The sequence below is a fragment of the Lissotriton helveticus genome, chromosome 1_2, assembly GCF_964261635.1.
Source record: "Lissotriton helveticus chromosome 1_2, aLisHel1.1, whole genome shotgun sequence".
Classification (NCBI taxonomy): domain Eukaryota; kingdom Metazoa; phylum Chordata; class Amphibia; order Caudata; family Salamandridae; genus Lissotriton; species Lissotriton helveticus.
This window is the reverse complement of record NC_136058.1, coordinates 155,406,997-155,422,471: the sequence shown is the minus strand read 5'-3', so window position 1 is coordinate 155,422,471 and position 15,475 is coordinate 155,406,997. Positions and strand designations below refer to the sequence as shown.

The following is a 15,475-nucleotide window of genomic DNA, read 5'->3' as shown; positions in this document are numbered from 1 at the left end:
GCGCCTGCCTGCCCCGTTGGTAGAATGGAAATTTCCCTGCTCATGCTGTCAGAACCCAGGCTGGATGGTTGCGTAGCAACTCCACGTCCGACGCTCCCTGCGCCCTCAGCGTCCTCGCGGATGGCCCCGTCGGCTTCTGAAACACTGCCGGTTACAGGGATACTACTACCGCCGATTGCGCGCTCATCATCACAGCCGGTAAGCTTAGGAGGGAAGACTCCAACTAATGTAGACTGGCGGAGCTGCTCTCTGGGTTTATTTTTCTCTTTGCTGATTTCCTTTTCCAATTGCTTCGCGTCTGTATCGCTCACAGACACATCCACCCCTCGGCCGCCCTGGCTCTTGCCGCTCTTGCCGCTTGGAGTGTTTACCTTTCCCCGCGGTTCCTGCTTCTTCCTCGGGGGGAGGGCGGTATTTTTTCGGACTGCACCTGATGAGCGGGGAGGGCCATTCACATTGGGTGCTTTTTCGTTCAGCCCTGCTGTCGAGACAGGTTTCTCCATAGCTTTCTCCTTGCTTTCCTTGCCGTCCTTGCACTGGCCTTGCCCCTTCTCCGGCTTTAGAGGTCGCATTGCTGTTATTGCTTTTGTTTTTGCCTTTAGGTGTAAGGCTATATGGCATACATCCTTAAAGAGGGCTCTTACTGCTGCAGCCACTTGTACATACTGCCAGATATTCCTCTGCTCTTGAAGCGCGAGCCACTTCCGTGCTCTATTCACGGTCCTCGGCACGCTGCTGTCAGAGTCGGCCCCGTTAAAGTCAGATAAGTAGTTTGCAAAGGACCAATTCATAAACAACATCAGGGACTTTGTTGTTATCACGCCGTGTCTTAGCCGTGCCTTAGAGACTCATATTCGCAGAATCCAGATGCTACATCCCGGTATGGGAGAGGAGGTTAGTGCGACCGCTCAGCACTGTCCAGCCGCGGCCATCTTGCCCCCTCGCATATTAGTCTCTCTAAGTAAACAAGCATTTACAATGCAATGGTCTCGTCTTTGCTAAAGTTAGAGCTATTGGCATTGCAAATGGCATTTTTTTCATTTTTTAAAACATAAATAAATGGTATTGTCACACACACACAGAGCCACACACACAGAGCCACCCACACACACAGAGCCACACATACACACACACACACACAGAGCCACACACACACACACACACAGACACGTACACACACAGAGCCACACACACACACAGAGTGACATACACACACAGAGACACACACACACACACACAGCCACACACACACAGAACCACACACACACAGAGCCACACACACAGAGCCACACACACACAGAGCCACACACACACAGAGCCACACACACACAGAGTCACACACACACACAGTAGCCCGGGCCAGAAAGCGTGAGCAGTAGAAGGACACTCACAACAAAAGGAAGCAGTAATTGGTCCAAGCTACACACACACACAGAGCCACACACCCACGCAGTAGCCTGGGCCAGAAAGCGTGAGCAGTAGGACACTCACAACAAAAGGAAGCAGTAATTGGTCCAAGCTACAGAAATACATGAAGAGAAAGTGACGCTGGCTTGCACTGACCTAACAGCAGCCAGCAAATGAGTGACGCTGAAGTCAACCAAAGGTAAGCAATGGGTAAGCTCCAAGCCCCTTTTAACCTAACAAAATGTCTCACAAGCAACGGAAGCATGTGCTGTCTCGGGCAAAAACTGATTCTACACATACAAAGTGCTTAGGCTCACGCACACCAACGTCCTTGCTGAGTGAAGGTCGCTGTGCCCCTTGAGCACAGTGACATCACGAGTCGCCTGTAATAGGTAATTACAAACGACTAGGTGGGTCATTTTCTTATTATAGGCATGTTCTGACGTCAGAATGCACATATAATAAGTAAAGAAAATACACTGAAGGGAGATTAAGTGCTCCCACATATTAAAAAACCAAACACTCACATGGCATCCTGGTGAGCACATTCTTGGGACCCCGGTGTCCCTTCCTGGGGGGCCGGAGCTTCGTGTCCTCGCAGACAATCAGGTTCTTGAGGCGCTGGACTCGCTCAGGATCCGGAGGAGGTTTCTTGCCTTTGTGCGTCTTGACAGTCCCTGTTGCCCGGGCCCCAGGTACCCCACCCCGGCGCTGAAAACTTTCTATTCAGCCAAGTTGTTGAAGGCACGTACCTCAGGAAAAGGCAATGGCACCTTTGGGGAGTAAAGCACAAAGAGGGGATCAAAACGATCTGAACTCACATCCAGTTGCGGTCCTGGAGGACTGTCCCCTCTCTCTCCAGCTTAGCCAGCACCGGGAGTTCGATCGCCCTCCCCATGGAAATGTTCGCGGGGTCCATAGGCCGACTTACTCTATGCCATACCCCAGGGGCCCGGATTCCCTCCCAGACATGGGATCAGAGGATGCCCCTGGACACCCACTTTCGGGGGCCCAGCTCCCATCCCTGGGGACTCTGGCTCCCTCTCTAAAGAGGGAATCAGTGGGGGCCCCAGCATAGCTTCCTGTCTTGGAGAGGGGTTCGCCAGTGGTCTCTGCATGGCCTCCAACAGGGGCCCTCCATCCTTCTCTGAAGAGTGGGTTGCCGAGGGCCCCAGTGTGGCCTGCCCCGGGACACTAACACAGACTCGGGATAAGGGCTCATTAAGAGCCCCGATCCGACCGACCTCCCTGAAGGACTCGAGCGGGTGCTGGGCCGCGGGTCGGCTCTCCCCCGGGCCTCTGTCCCCTGCCCTGGGGTAGGGATCGCTCGAGTCCCTGGGGCGGCCCTCCTCTGGTCCCCTATCTCCCCTGGTGGGGATGGGGGTCACTCGACTCCCTCCCTTGGGTGCTGCCTTTCCTGTAACTCCTGCCCCGGTTTCCTTTCTTCGAGAAGGGGTCACTCGAGTCCCCAACTCCTGCGCGGCATTCCCGCAGGCTCCTTCCTGCCTCCCTAGATAAGGGACCACTGGAGTCCCGGACCCTGGCCCCAGTGCGCCCCTCCGCTGGGTCCTGGCTCCGTGCAGCCCGGCGCCGCGCTCTCTCCTCCATGCACCGGGAGCAGCAGCAGCTGCAGGAACCAGGATGCACACGCGAAAAGAAACCGAAAACAAACCAGGCTGAGGGGAGTTAGGAGAGACAAGCATGGGGTGTGACTACGCGGTATCCCAGCGCACCGTGCTCTGAGATGAGTGCAGCCAAGAACAGTGTAAAAATCTCCTACGTCCTCATCTCTCAGTGACGGCTCTATAAGTGCTTCCTTTCACCCCAGCAGTGTATGGGGAGCTTCACCAGAACATACAGATCAGAAACTCATGGAATCGCAGTGTACAGAGTTTATGTCGCAGTGACTCTGCAAAGTGATGAGAGAGCAGCGTTGCTCATTTATTTCACAGGTTACAGCAAAGTGAGCAGGTTGGGGCTTTGGGCTTAATATGGGAAACAATTCTTCGAGATCTGATCAAATGGGGGTCATGATTCCGCATAAAAAGGCAGTGGAATACGAGTGAGTCAACTCACACAGTTATTCTTTAAAAAAAAAAAAAACTCTGCCACATAGAAACCGCATCAAGGACCTCGGGCTGAACAAGCGCTCGCCATCTCCGAAAGGCAAGAGAGGAGTGCTCCACACCACCATGTTTCTCCGAGGTCCAGCAGAAATGGCTCGGAGAAACGCCCCAGTCATTTTCCGACTGGGTGTTGTGTTTTTCTTTCTTTCCTCTTCCCATTGGCTGGAATGTAAAATTCCAGCCAATGGGAAGAGGAGAGAAAGGACATGAAAAAACACGCCCCTTAATCCGAAACGGACGGGGCTTAAATGGACAGACGCCCCTCTTCTCCAATGGCTGGCCGCCATTTAGGAAGCCAGCCAATGGAGAAGAGCTGGCTTGTTTAAGCCCCATACCCTAAAACATAAAATCTTGCCAGCGAGACTGCGCAAGCGCAGCCTACGTAGTCCGAGACCTAAAAAGAAGTGCAGGAGTGTGCTAATGGTGATTGGGAAATTGCTTTAAGCTTATTTCCAAATCCTTAGGGCATATATTTTAGTAGTGTACCCTGAGTGGCCAATTACATGGGCCGTCTCTTGCCCACCAGGCCAGTTGCAGCCTGGTGTACCTCTGCACACTAGCGTAATTCAGGGTGACCATTTGAGCCCCACATGCACTACATTAGACCAACAAAGAGCTGCTGCAATCTTGAGGAATATATGCCTTGTCACTGTGAGCAATGTAATGCCAGCATTACCGGGGGGGGGGGGTTCTTTTTTTGCTTGTAGACGCCCCAAAAAGGCCATTACTGGAAGTGACGGAGGGTCCTATGATTGTGGAATTTCTGTTGGTGAGAGTTACCTCCAATCCACTTCTAATTTGTGTAATGGGGTGGAAACTCTTACATGGTGGCAACCACGTCTACTGTCGGCTGCAGTCAACACCCTTTTTAGTTTATGCACTCCCATCATCCCTGTGATGAAGTCAGAGTTAGAGGCACCAGTTGTTCTACATTATTTTGATTTGCCATTTTCCAGAAGGTCATGATTAAATAATTCTCACATAATTATTATTCATTTAATTATTTGACTTTGCAGTTGTAACACCACAAATTGAACGAAACGATAGAAATGCTATATGTTCAAATTATGTAATAATCAAAGCAATGCCTAAAATGTAGTCAAATAAATGTAGCATGAAAGCCATACATTCTAGAAAAGTTTACAAAATGGTTTGGGTAAAGTAACTGGTGTCAGTGCAAGACACATATTGCAGAACTGTTGGCTTTGGCCATGTTTGTCACTAGTGGTGAGCAGACAAATATAGCCTCATGTTTGGAAGTTATGTCCAGTGGAAGTATAGGTATTCTTTACATGTGCATAACTAGAACTCACAATATATGTAAAAAAAGAAGTGTGGGCGCCGGAGAACTTTGAGTGAATTATCTCACAGAATTGTAATATTTTACCTATGCAATAGCTGTTTTTTAATTCGAGGGCATGAAATTGCAGAAAATAGTGTTATACAGAAAGAAATCTGCAAATTGCTGCAATGAAATAGATTGAATTATTTCACTCAATGTTGTTGCTCAATAAAGTCCATCAAAGACCAGCATCTTTTCTCTTTTTTTCCATCATGAATGTTGTAAATAGCATAATATTTTGAAAAATGTGTATTTTCTTTCCCTTAGTAAAGTTTCTTCCTGAAGTGTAATCTGCTATTTTTGTTTTAGTTGAAATAATTATCGATTATACTTGCTGAAAAATCTTTAGTAACAAATGGTGAACATAGCAATGTAATGAAGTGCAGACTCCTTAAAATTCCATTGACGGAAATAAAATGCACAGAGCTCTCATCTGAGATAGAATTTATGTTGTATTGAATTATGGCCTGCAAAACGGATTTACACATTAGACATCCCACAGTGACAACCCAGGCTTTCATAAAATATTTGAATTCCTAGTCACAGATGCTGAAGCTATGGACGTTCAAAATAGTAAAATCTATAATTTTGGAGGAGTGGGTATGGAGTCCACATGGATGAAGGGGCAGATTTACTATGAATTAATGCAACGCAGTGCTGCAAGGCTGCACTGTGTTGTGTCAAAGGGCGAGAGCAGAAAGGTGTCATATCTACTAAGAAAGAGAGCTATTCTGCTCCCAGCACTGGCGCACTGCCTAGTGCAAACGCAGATATCCTTGCACCATAGTGCAAGGGTACCTGCCATATGGGCAGGTCTGTTTTCACACAGGAGCAGACAATGCACAAAAAACTATTTTTAAAGGCATATTCCTCTTTCTATATGTGCTGCAGACTATAAAACACATAGAAAGAGGTTATAATGGGGGGAAATAAAAATATTTCTCATTGTTACATTTCTGTTGAGTAGTCACAACATTCTGGCGACAAACCAGGTTTACAAGTCTTTGTAAGTCTGGGTTTGTGTCAAAATACATGGGTGGATTAATGGGAGCACCCAAGTTCCACCCACATAATGCAAAGTAATGTAAGACAGCAGTATCCATTGTGTTGTGTTTCATTGTCCTGCTTGGCTTCCATGGCCTAACTGTGACTTGTAGAACATTCCACATCAACATAAGTATATGACAAAACCTTTACCGCAGCACTGCTTCTATGAACACCTGAAAAAGGACTTGGAGCATGACTTGTGAGTTCAGAGAATGTAGGGGCTGATGGTGTTTGCAGTAGTGAAACTCACAAAACAAAATTCTGTATGTTCCACCCACCTGGTATGCTCTAAACATTTTTACAACATGGTCACGGACGACAATGGTGGAGTTTCATTGGAAAATCCCATAAAAGGGCTTGCAAACAACATCATTCCATGTAAGACTTCTACTTTCAGCTTGATGAGAATGCAGCAGTGGAGACAAAATGATTGACAAAATGCCTTCCAGAAGTACAATACAATTTATCTAATGATTCTAGAAAGTCCTTATAGTAAGGGCAGGTGGATCAAGAATCATGATGCACCTTTTAGCATAGAGCTGAATTCCTAACTATATGTTGATGTAGTTATTTGAACAAAGGGCCATATGTATCAAAAAAGAGTTTTGTTATTCTCAAATTGCGATTTTTTAGCGAATCACAATTAGAGAATCGCAAAATGCAATGTATGTAGGAGTTGCAAAAAATGTTTGCGAATCCTACATATTCCTTATTGGTGAATCGCAAATTAGGATTCGCAATTAAGGAATACCTTCCCATTCATTCCTATGGGCTAGGAGGCCCATAGGAATGAATGGGAATACATTCTCAATTTGCGAATGCAATTTCAAGGGTGCAAGGGTGCCAAAAGGACACCCTGTTGCACCCCTGAAATATGAATGTGTGCACATTTTGCGCGCATATATGCCCTAAGGGCATGTACATGCGATATATGGCACTTTAAAAAAAATCAATAAAGTGTTTTTTAAAAGAAAATTGCAAATTACCACCAATTAGAAGTTGGTGGTAATTTGCAACTCCTTAAGTCCAAATAGCAAATTTCTGGTGCTTCCAGAATTGCATTTAAGGAATTGCAATTTGCAATTCCACAATTGCATTCGCAAAATAGAGAATCGCAAATATTGAAATTTTCTATTTTGCGATGGCCTTTGGGATGATACATCCCAAGAGGGTTTTTCCAATTCGCAAATGGGCTGATTCTGAGAATCTGCCTGTTTGCAAACGGGAAAAAGGCTTGATACATATGGCCCAAAGACTCTTAGCAAACCCCTAGGTGGTCAACACTTTGCCACTTTGAAAATGAGTCAGAAATTAGTGTTGAATGTGCTGACAGCTAATCTGTTCAGGCAAACAGATTTACAGTTGCACATTTGAATCCCGTGTGTACCCTTGCCAAGCACACAAAACTATATTCCAGGAAGGAAGACTGCAATTTCTGAGAAGGCAACAGAGTGTCCTTCCTCCTCATCTCTGTTCAGTAAGCTTGGAATTCCTCCATAACCCAGCACAGAAGAACTGTTTAGGTTCCTGCCTCCAGTTCCTTTAGGTTCCTGCCTCCAGATCATGTCTGACTGTCCAAGTGAAAATTACATCCACATTTCCCCTTAAACTTCTATGTACTAGTGAAATTGTGATTCACAGTCCAAAAACCTCCTGGGATTAGGGAAACACCTCACACATGTATTACACCAGGCCAGCTGCTCCTTATACCAATTGTAATACACAATACTATTTACTGTCTTCTTCACCAAAAACCGTTTTCATTTGTCAAATAATATGTTTCTGGGATATGTAGGATGAATTACCACATCTAGTAAATGAGATACCATTGAGCTATGTCTCTTGGGGATCCCCTTTGTTCATGCAATTGACTGCCCCCCCCCCCCCCAAAGCTCCTTACAGGGCAGGTCCCATCTACTAACATATGTCACAGCAGGATCACGCAAGATGGTCAGTCCTCCTTCTTGATGCCAGGAAATTGTACTGATACTGCAATCATAGGAGAAGAGGAGAAGAGAAAGCACACCTCAGACCAGTGAATAGATGCAGATTCCATTCTTGGCATAAGATGGATATATGAACCTGACAAAAAAGTGGCAAAATAACTGTAGACCAACAAGGCAATCCTATAAAGATAGGTAGCACTATTAGTATGTGAGTCAGCCGTCTTACAAGCGTACAGTATGGAAAATATATCAACTACGCAGAGGCATCCTCTGAAACGAACAATGTGATTGAATGTGCTAGTGGGGATTGAATATGCCTAATATGAAACAAGCATTGGCAATGCCAATAGGTCTGGCTTTAAAAAAAATTATGGTAATGTGAAGCAATACGAGTAGATAGCATGGGAATTAATATGTATAGGTAGAAGCAAAGAACTGTGGAATAATATTGGTGTAGGTTAAAAGGTCAGGTGACAGTTGCGCTATCAAGCAAGACCTTAAAACAATTCTTGTAGGTTAATGACTACCCTCCTCCCATCTATGTTGCTGCCAGAGAAACACAACAGAAATTATTTAGCTATCTACGAAACGTTAATAGCATTACAATGTCCGGTATTTGCACCTGAAAGTTCAATCTCAGGTAGCTGGATAAATAAACAAAATGATCATAGAAGTGTGATGGGCAAGCACTTTTTGGTGGAAACACACAACCTTTAGCCAATCGAAAAATATATTCATAGCTCCTAACATGTGGGTGGAGCCAGAGCCCCACTCCTGGAGATTCTCACATAATTGCCTGGTGACAGCTGTGCTGTCAAACCAGACCAATAAAGGAGAGTATGGTAGGTTATACTCTAAGTTGATGTAATGAAGTGCTAGTTTTAGCACCATGGTGTTTCTGCCTGTTATTACGCACTATAAACATGCGGCAGTTTGAGAAAACTTAAAATGAGCACTTGTCAACGTTTTTCTAAAGCTTATTTGCTTGTATTGATTACTAGTAAGGCATAGCAATGTCACACGAGGCAGCTTCAATGTGCATTGAAAAATTAGAAACCTAATGCTATCAACACCATAAACAGCAATGCAATGTCAAATTCCCAAATTAAATAAGCACTGATGCTACTCCCACTTCACCGTAAAGCCATGACCACATCCACAAACACCAAGTGGATACAGACTGTAAGATCAATATCTAATTCCCTCTTATGGAGAAATATTCATTCAGACTCCTTCTGAAATTAAAACATACTGCAGCATCACTGAAGGCTTTATAAAGCTCACTGCCCTGTAGTGCAGCATTAGCTTCTAGAGATTAACTTTTCAAATGTTCTTGAGTGTTTTTAGTATTTTCCATTGGGGATCAGCATTTGAGCTCTTCAGTTGAAAATTCTTTGTTATTCAGTTCTGGCATGGTATGGTTCCCAAATAACACCTGCCAAAAATAAAGGGCCAGGTGTGCAAACACAGTTTCTGGTTGCAAACCCTTCAAGTCGGTAAATCACTGGGTATGCATACAAGAAAACTTGGTTTACAAATGTACTAAACCCATTTTGCAATTCAGTCACAAATTACTAAATCGTCAAATGGATTTAGAAAACAGTTAGGAATTGCTATTTGGAAAGGGTGTGTTTAGGGCATCCTTTCCAAACAACCACTCCTTACGGTATGTATTAATGTTTTGCATCCAAAATCCAGTTGCTAAACATTTGTATTTTACAGTCTACCACAAGTTAGTGGTAATCCGTTCCCCAGGGGATCCATTCCCCTTTGTGAATGATCAAAAGGCATTTTTTTGGAGTAGGCAGTGGTCTCCTAAAAATAGTTTAAAAAATGTTTATTTCGATTTTTTAATACATCCCATTTTCCTTCAAGGAAACTTGATTTTTTTTAACACATCCCATTTTCCTTCAAGGAAAACAGGCTGCATGTTTTTTTTAAAGGATTGCTTTGTTTAAAGCAATCACATACATTTAGGGCCTGCTGACCCCTATGGTGGTAGCAAATCATAGTGGTTCGCGATTTGAAACCTACCCAATTAATATTCATAAGGTATGTCTAAATGAGCCAACTATTCAGTATGTTGTGAACCTACCTATTATAACATATGTCAATTTGCAAAATACCATAAAATTCGCAAAAAGTTGGTACACAAATTGTGACCACTTTTTGTAAATCCCTACTTAGTACATCTGGCCCGCAGTCTCCTAAATGTTGTTAACAAAAATATCACTTTGTAAGAAATTGGGTTATTGGTTGAGGAGGGGGATAAACCCTCTGTCAGGCTACAATGACAATGCTTTACAGGGTGAACCACAAACAGTCACTGAATTCATCCGTGCTTAACCCTCTGTAGCTTGACACAAAGCAGTCAGGCTTAACTTAGAGACAATGTGAAAAGTACTTATGCAGCACAAAGACAACTATAAACTGAAAACCCAGCACAAGAAAAATCCCAAACCAATTTGAAACAATATAGTACATTCTAATAAATGCAATGTACCATAATGACAAAAATGCAAAGAGTAGACTGCAGTTCTTGCATTGCTAGTTGTCGCTGGTGGTCTCTGTAGCGCAAACAGCAGGTCTCCTTGGCGATCATCATGGGTCGCATCAGGGGCCTCTTTGTGCCAAGGCACAAAGGGGCCCCTATTCACGAAGTTCCCCAAGTTCAGGGTTTCATCTTTTCTTTGTTGGAGGAGCTCAACCGGATGACAGCCAAGGGTCAAAGACCTGCCTGGCATCTCTTGGGTGTGAGGAACTCACTCCAGCAGGGACCACCAATTCTCAGGCAGATCCAGTTGTAGGTCCAGGCAGTTCCAGCGCAGCAGTTGCACGGAGGCCTCTGGTAGCTCAAGCAGGGGGTCAGCCAACTGACCCTTGGAGTCACTAAGATTAGCCTGCGATGAAGGCAAGCAGGTCCAGTCTTCCTCTCAGACAGCAAGGCAGTTCCCAAGCAGCAGAGCAGCCTTCTGGGAGCAGGGCAAGCCTTCTTCTGTAATGTCCACAGGTCCAGGAGTGCTCCTGAGGTCCATTATTTATACCTGGTGCCAGCTTTTGTGTGGGGGGACACCCTGCCCGATCCCACACCTGCATCTGGAAAGTTCTTCCCTTCTCCTGTCTAGACTCCATGACATCTAAGGTGACAAAAGGGTACTTTCAGGTTCCTTTGTGTGTGCTGATGGCAAGGCCTTTTAACTGCATCTGGGGCGGGCTCAGCTCCACATCCAGCTATCCTGGCAGGATGGCCCATCCTGTCCACACCTTTGTGTCACTGTTTGGGAGGAATACACAAACCTCATAAGCATAGCCATTCACAGTCATGTGACCCAAGACAAAGGCAGAAGACACAAATGATTAGGAAAGGAAAATACCAACTTTCTACAAGTGGCAGTGTCAGAATTGTGACTTAAAATCTATCTGACTTTACCATTAACAAGGGTTATAAATAAAAATTCATTAAAGTCCAAACAGCAGTTCTCTACCTGCTCCCATTTCAAAGTTAGCACTTATAAATGTAATAAGGTAACCCAGTGTTAGCCAATGGGAGAGATATACCTCACACTTGTGATAAATTACTTTATGAGTTCTTCACTGCCAGGACATGTTAAGTTTGACCCCACATGTCCTACTTTTTAAATACAAGGTGCCCTGCCTTATGGGCCTTTAGGACCTAAATTAGGGGTGGCACAGATGTCATTAAAAAGAGATTTAAGGCCTGGCAACGTGCTTATTTAGACAGAGCGAAATGGCAGTTTAAAACAGCACTACAGGTTGATGTGGCAGTCCCGAGACATGTTTTAAAGTGCTACCTTAGTGGGTGGTACAATGAGTACTGCAATAACACTAGTAACATTTAAGTTACAGGCCCTGGGTACATGTAGTAAATACCACATACTAGGGACTTGCAAGTACATTTGATGTGGTAATCAGGTGCAGCTAATTTTACCATGTTTTAGGGAGAGGGCACAAGCACTTTATCACTGGATAACAATGGTAAAGTGTACAGAGTCCTAGTGCTAACAAAAATGAGTTCAGTAAAGTTTGAGAGTGGCTAATCGTTTGGGGGAATACCATGCCAGAAATTGCAGGTCTAGGATTGCCCCCCACCTCCGCCCCGCAGCTGAAAGCAGAAAAACTACCCAGCCTCGTGGGATTTCTCATTGCTACGATGGAAAAGCTTGTAGAGTCCATCAGCACTGGTGTGGTCAATCCCAGGGCAATGATTCACTGTAAGGTATATTCCCTGTAGGGAGATGAACCACTGCAACAGTTCCGAATTCTCACTCCTCATCTACATTAGCCATCTGAGCGGTCTGTGGTCTGTCTGAACCCAGAAGTCAATTCCAAACAAGTATGGTCTCAACTTCTTCAGTGCCCAAATCACTACATAGGCTTCCCTTTCAATAACACCTCCCCTCTGTTCCCAGAGAAGTAGCCTTCTACTAATGAAGGCTACCGATTGATACAAACCCTCTTCATTTAGCTATGAGAGCACAGCCTGAATGCCATGCTCAGATGCCTCTGTCTGGACAATGAACTATATAGAGAAATCAGGTGCCTTGAGCACTGGTGCTGTGCGCATGGCCTTCTTCAAGGTGTCAAAAGTCTTCTGTCACATCTCATCCAGGTCCTTTTTGTAAGTCAGCTCTGTGTCTTATTCCTTGATAAATCTCCTATAGTGATGCCTAAGAAGGCTCTCTCCTCTCTCCAAGTTTTGGGGGTCCTACGCCAGGATGGTCTATATCTTAGCCTGTAGGGGCTGTACCCTGCACCCACAGTATTTGTGACACAGGTTTCCCACAGAACCCTGCCCTATCTGGCACTTACTGACATTGATAGTCAGGCCTGCCCTCTGTAGAGACTAAAGCACTGCCCATAGGTGGTGCAGGTGGTTATTCCAACTAGAACTGAAGACTGCAATGTTGTCCAAGTAGGGGGCACTGAAGTATTCCAGTCCAGCTAGGACCCGGTTCACCAACCTTTGGAAGGTGATGGGGCATTCTTTAACCCAATGGTCATTAATCAAAACTGGAAGTGCCCCTCCGGGGTGGAGAATGCAAATCTCTCCTTAGTCCCCATGGTTAAGGAAATCTGCCAGTACCCTGATGTTAAATTAAATGTACTCAGGAACTTGACAACTCACAACCGGTAAATGAGCTCATCAGCTCGGTGGATGGGGTGAGCAACCGTTTTAGTGGCTGAATTCTGGTAAGGGGCCAGTGGGGCAGCCTTGGATACCAAAACCACTGGACTGTTAGAGTGCTCAATCACCCCATAACTCCAGCATCGTGGATACCTCCTCATTGATACTGGTTCTCAATTTATCAGACAGCATGTACATTTTGTTTTTGACAGCCATGCTGTCCCCAGAGTCAATATCATGGATACGCCAATTGGTGAGCCTAAAGGTAAGTGAGAAAAGCGAAGAAACTGCTCCAAGAAGTGACAACAGTGCACCTATCGCTCTGAGTTCAGGGTAGGGGAGAGGAAAACTCTTCCACCTTCTCTCCCTCCACTGACCCATCTTGTTCTTTGGCAGAGAAAAGTTCAGGGAGATGCTTACTTTCCTCCTCCACATTATCATCTTTCACCAGGAGCATAATCACTTCTGACCTCTCGAATTGGAGTTTGAATCGGTTTACATGCAGGAACCATTAAGAGGTACCTGGATGGCTTGAGGTCAACCAAGTAGGTGACCTCATCCTTACTCTCTTTCACCTCATAGGGCCCAGTGCACCAGTCATTTAAGGCCCAGGGCTCCACAGGCTCCATAACCGACACCTTTTGGCTAGGTTGGTACTCTTCCAAGTGGCCTTCTAGTAACAACAGTGCTTCATTATCTCTTGTCTAGCCTCCAGTTTTTCAGTGGCTTCTTCTTAGAAGCACTTCATCCGACACCTGAGTGCCAACATGTAGCTCACCGGTGGAAATTTCTTGGGCGTTTGCTGCCACCCCTCCTTCATAAGACTGAGAGGTCCTTGCGTAGGGTGGGCAAACAGACTTTCAAAGGGACAGAGCCCCACTTCCTTCTAAGGCTCCTCCCTCTAAGCAAAAATAAGGCATTGCAAACAGACATCCCAAGTATGCTTTATGAGTTCTTGCTGGCCCATAATCATGCCATTCAGGGTCTTGTTGAATCTTTCAACAAGCCCATTTGTCTGGGGGTGGTATGGTGTGGAGAACTTCTATGTTACTCCACACTCATTCTCTGTGTCCCTGTAGCTCAATCCGGAGATCAGCCAACTGAGCCTTGGGTCACATCTGGGAAGCCTTGGAAGAAGGCAAACAGGTCCAATCTTCCTTTTTCATCCAGAAGGCAGTCCTTCCAGCACACAGGGCAGTCCTTCATCTGAATCTTACACAGGGCCAGGAGTGTTCTGAAGAGTGGTTCTGAATGTTCAATTGTTATACCTGGTGCCAGCCATTCTGTGAGGAATTCCCTGGCCTACTCCCAAAACCGGTTCTGGTCAGTTCTTCTGGTGGCAGGCAGGGCCCATTGAAATGTAATCAAGCATGGGGACTGCTACTCCCCTGCGTCGTGTCAAGAAGACCCTCTCCCTCGCACCTATGTTTCCTATGCCCCACTGTCTGGAAGCAACACATAAACTCCAACAGCAGAGTCATTTACAGTCATGTGACCCAGGGTGCTGGCAGAAAGGCACCGTTGGTTGGGACACAAAAATGCCCAACTTTCTAAAGGTTTCTGGAGGAGTTATTTACACTTTCTTTATAGTGGTGTTGGTCAAACTATCCAACCGTCTTGAGAAAAATGCTAGACATAAAAGAGGTAAAAGGTACTGTTGTGCACAAATACTTTAGTCAATCATATGAAAGTAGACATGAACAAAAAACATATCTAATTCATCAACACTGTTGCCCCCCACAAAGAACCACTATGCACACAAATTTAAGTAAATCTAGGGATCGCCAAGAGGCATCAACTCCTCTTAACTGAACGGGTTCTTCAATCTACAGTCCAATGGCCTAGTTCCTTATTTACACAATATACAGGACTGAGCATCCATATAATGCTATGATATGTTAATAAGGAGAAATCGTTGACATTTTGGTCTCCAGTTGTCACATGATCCAAGAACCATCATCAGAACCCAGCGTTGAAATGGCCACACACAGACCCACCAAAAGGCAATACCCAAATACACCAACAACCAAACTGCAAGAAAAAATGCCCCACGGTGAGGGCGTGGCTTAGTGGTTCAACATGGCGGACAAGCCTTAGCGAGTCTCCCATAGCCCTTCCAGCATCCTCTATTAATCCTGCTCCATCAGCCCGTCTTTCACTGAATAGGGCTCTGCGGCTCCTTGTGTTGGTCCACTGCTGTAATTCCAAGGCTCCTGCAGGTGAGCAGCATACAGCCGGTGGCTGTAGCGCGTCTGGGACCTGCGGGGCTCCGGCGTGGCAGAGACGATACGCCGGAAAGGGAGATGCATTGCCGACAGGACCTGACACTCGTCCGTCGGGTGATTGAAGTGGCGCCCTGTCTCCCAAGAGGTGAGGCCATCTGTTACGGCATCTGGAGGCCCCCATTAATATTACTACTGGGGTCTCGGCGGCCTGTTCAGGCTGCGCCATGGGCGTGGTC

The 15,475-nt window shown here is 45.6% G+C and overlaps 1 protein-coding gene and 1 pseudogene across 2 annotated transcripts in view; both read right to left on the bottom strand.

The window, feature by feature from the left end:
* The window catches only part of GLIS1 (GLIS family zinc finger 1), a 1,570,389-nt gene that overhangs the window by 1,305,128 nt on the left and 249,786 nt on the right, over positions 1–15,475 (bottom strand). The window lies entirely within an intron of this gene.
* On the bottom strand, positions 1,915–3,015 carry LOC144807874 (uncharacterized; annotated as a pseudogene).